The 4,273-nt window shown below is 33.1% G+C and overlaps 1 non-coding gene across 1 annotated transcript; it reads right to left on the bottom strand.

The window, feature by feature from the left end:
* Positions 1-932: 932 nt before the first annotated feature.
* Positions 933-1,063, bottom strand: LOC126019226 (small nucleolar RNA SNORA75). Its single transcript, XR_007498968.1, has one exon. It is a non-coding gene; the product is annotated as a small nucleolar RNA SNORA75 (small nucleolar RNA).
* Positions 1,064-4,273: the final 3,210 nt, after the last annotated feature.

Raw genomic sequence — 4,273 nt, 5'->3', positions numbered from 1 at the left:
TGTGAGGTTGAAGAAACAGCCTTTAGTTCTATCTTAGTCACAAATCTCTCAGACTTTGTGTGAATTTGTAAACATTGCCTAGTCATTAACATCAAAATGATATTTTAAAATAAGACCATAAGTAAAGGTAATCATGCACATAATGATAAATCAAGTAAAATGTTTTATCAATTTTTTCTTCAAAGACACATATATATGGACAATATAATATCTACTCAGACCAATGAATACTTTTTTTTGAATACCACTGTATGGTGAGCTAGTTTTATTGAAGTCTAGTTCTGCATTTATTTTTAGCAAAATTAAGTTTCAACTTTTGTTTATGTAACTTTTTATAAAAAAGCTAACTGAAGAATACTAGTTAGGAGCAGTTCCTTGGAACATTGCTTTTTGTCAGTCACTTCTTTCTTTTCCAGTAGAATCTATCTAGCTGTGCAATTCTATCACATAAAGCATTTGAAAATCAATCAATTTCTCTGTAGCTTAGTTTGGTATTAGAAAGGTAGCTTTCTTATTTATTTATTTATTTTTTTTGGTTTTTCAGGCCACACCCGTTTGATGCTCAGGGGTTACTCCTGGCTAAGCACTCAGAAATTGCCCCTGGCTTGGGGGACCATATGGGACGCCGGGGGAATTGAACCGCGGTCCTTCCTTGGCTAACGCTTGCAAAGCATACACCTTACCTCTAACGCCACCTCATTTGCCCCAAAGGTAGCTTTCTTTATAATGAATCTGAGGTCTATATTTTGGGATAAGATGGCAAAAATACAATAACTTTACAAGGTACCTGACCTCTTAGTCTTACTTATTTATAAAGTGTGCCTGTTAATGTTTTTTATCTGAGTTTTATAAATACCACAGATTAAATTGTGAAATTATCGCAATAGTAGTATATGTTTTATGTATGTATAAACTAGTAAAATATATATTTTTCATGTCTCACAAAACAGCAAAATATGAAGAAAATATGAAGAAGGCAAATGAATGCTACCTCTGTGAATTCTCTTCTTGTGCGAATCCATAAACTGCCACTGGTGGACATAAAAGAGCTCAATGAGAAGACATGAAATATATTTTTAAATAACATATCAGTATTTCAATTTTATTGCTATTTTTTCACTTCCACATGCCCTCAAATTCTATAGCATTTACTTTTATTGCCTTGGAATGAATGTATAATATATAGTGTTGGCCTACCATAATACTTGTGAGCTTTTAATTATAGACTAAACTTCATCATTTATATTTCCATTGCCAATGTACAAGGCCAATAACTACAATACAAACTCCCCACATGAATGTTACTGATCTGTAATAGTCATCACTAAATGCAATTGAAAATGATTTGATCTTTCTTGAATAGTAGTTAGTGAATCAAATGATTTTTAGCATCAAGACTATTACATATCTGTGTTGCCTACTTTGACCTATGCTTTATATATTTATCATCACCATTAATAACCGTAAAAAGCAACATCAATAGTGCGAAGACAACACACATAATCGGAATTATAAAAATATTTGGATTCAGGTTATCTGAATTTATTTTTAGTTTTATAGTGTGGTGTTGTAAAATGGCAGAGTGCTCAGTGCTTACTCCTGGCTCTGTGCTCAGGGATTATTTCTACCATGAGTATTCACTGCAGGATCAAATACTGGTGGCAATATCAAAGATAAATTCCCTACCCACTATACTATCTTTCTGGTTTTCAATTTAATTACTGTCTTCTTTTCTTTTCCAATTAGAAAGTTACCTGTTAAATTATTTTTATAACTCTTTTATACAAAGATTAAATGAAACAATGTATTTTAAAAATTACTGATTTTGGCAAGGGAAACCACACAAAAAAAAACATATATCTACTACCATATCACGTATTCTAGCTCTGGAGGTTCCTGAGCACCTTAGTATGCAAAGAACAATGCATTCTCAGACCCTCACATTCAGTTGAATGGTATAGTTGGTAAAAAAAAAAAAGTCACTAGGAATAAACTCTGGATCTCCAGGGTACTATTTGGAACCCATATGAGCATTCCGATTAAAACTACATAAGTGACAGGAGAAGAATAATCAATGCAAAATTCAGTGTTTTTTTTTATACTAAAGGCTTATTTTTTAGTAGAATATATATACTTCCAGAATCTTAATTGAGGTAAGAGAATTCATCTCACTCCTACCTTTATATTTCAGCTAAGAAAGAAGAATACTTTTCAGCAAAGGCTATTACAATAGAAATACAGTTATACACAGTCAGGGGGAAAAGTTAAGAGTGAAAAAAAATTAGGTAACAGAAGGAATAACAGTGAAGTGACAAAATGCCAGGATGAAGCCTACTAAATGTTTAAAATTTAATTGCAAGAATATATAAAATCCCCTCTCTCTAAAATCATGGTACTATGTAATATCTCAAGTAAAATACCAATGAGTTTTAGGTAAAAAAATCTGTGAGTTAGTGAATGTTTTTTTCTTTTTTTTGGGGGGGGGAACACCTGCTGATGCTCAGAGGTTACTCCTGACTGTGCACTCAGAAATCGCTCCTGACTTGGGGGACCATATGAGACATAGGGAATCACACCGAGTTCCGTCCTGGGTCAGCTGTGTGAAAGGCAAACTCCCTACCGCTACTCTACCACTCTGGCCCGGTATTGAATATTTTGAAGGAGGAAAGCCTAAAGAAGCCCAAAGGGCTAGAAGTCAAAATAAAACTAATACATTAGTGAAGTTTGAAGAAACTTTTATTTATAGAGACAGTAAATAACAAACATAATTTAACAGCTATCCATAATAAAGAAATCCGGTTTCCATAACTTGTTATAATATGTTTTGTCTTTACATAATAATTTCAAAGTGTTAAAAGAATCTACAAAGAAAAAAAAAACATTTAGAGCCAAATTCAGATATGAGGTGTGGTAACTATCAAACAGAATGTTATAATAACTATGACTAAGATGATAAGAACTCTAATAAAAAATTAGACAACCCATAAGGTTAAATGATCAAAATCAGCTGAATTAAAACAAAGATTATTTAGATGTACTAGAGCTTTTAAAAACAGTGAAAGAAAATAAGAATGCTTTGTAGACTGCACATAGTTTAAGAAAAAATAATTTTTCATAGAACCATGGGACCTAGATTACTTTGTTTTACTCATATTTCTGCATTTTTCTATAAAATTAAGAAGAATAAAGAAAGGATGGGGGCAAGGTGCCAAGCAGTCTCAGGTGAGTTGTTGAAGAAAAATGAAAGGACAGAAGTAAATATCCAAGTCAAAGTCAACACTAGTGGTGGGAATGACCCTAATTCACTCTATATCTGAAATACAACTTTGAAGAACTTTGTAGAATACAATGGTTTCAATAAAATTAAAAAAAAAAAAGAAAATAATCATTGATCTGGAAATTATCACTCTGGGTAAGAACAGGGTGCTGAAAGAAAGTAAAATGATCTACATGATCTACCCCTTTAGTAACAATATTGAAAAAGACCACATTGTCTAAAAAAAAAAAAAAAAAGGAGAGAGAGATGTCTGCAGTGGTTTTCAACCTTTTTGTGCAAAGGCACACTTTTTTTTTTTTTTTGTGGTTTTTTTTGTGGTTTTTGGGTCACACCCGGCAGTGCTCAGAGGTTTTTCCTGGCTCCGTGCTCAGAAATCGCTCCTGGCAGGCACGGGGGACCATATGGGACGCCGGGATTCGAACCGATGACCTTCTGCATGAAAGGTAAACGCCTTACCTCCATGCTATCTCTCCGGCCCCAAGCACACATTTTTGATAAAAAAAATCATGAGGGACACCACCATTAAAAAATGTTAAGAAAAATTAACTGTGTCTATATGACTATATATAAAGTAATTCTCTTGAATAAGAATCAAATAAACACAAATAAATTATTTTATAATTACTTTATTATATATTTTATAATATACTATTTATTTTATATACTTTTATCATATTTTATTTATGAAATAATAAAGTAATAATTGTTCATTTTTCTGTTCATTTACTCAGTGTGAAACTTGGGCCTGTTTGGCTTAAGACAAAGCTGATATTCTGGCAGGAATCAAAGAAAGAAACCAACGTCTTCTTCAACAGCTATCAGTCCCTCTCTGTCTTTAGTTTTTATACACCCAAACATGCGCTTCGGCTCACAAATAGACCAATCATGCCGAAGCCTCATGTTACAGATGAAATTGGAATTTTTCCCACTGCAAAAATTTGCTGAGGCACATTGATTGAAAAACGCTGTGCTAGAGGCAGGCAGGGGAGCTAGGGG

This window comes from Suncus etruscus, chromosome 9 (assembly GCF_024139225.1).
Source record: "Suncus etruscus isolate mSunEtr1 chromosome 9, mSunEtr1.pri.cur, whole genome shotgun sequence".
Classification (NCBI taxonomy): domain Eukaryota; kingdom Metazoa; phylum Chordata; class Mammalia; order Eulipotyphla; family Soricidae; genus Suncus; species Suncus etruscus.
This window is presented reverse-complemented; position numbering and strand designations above follow the sequence as displayed.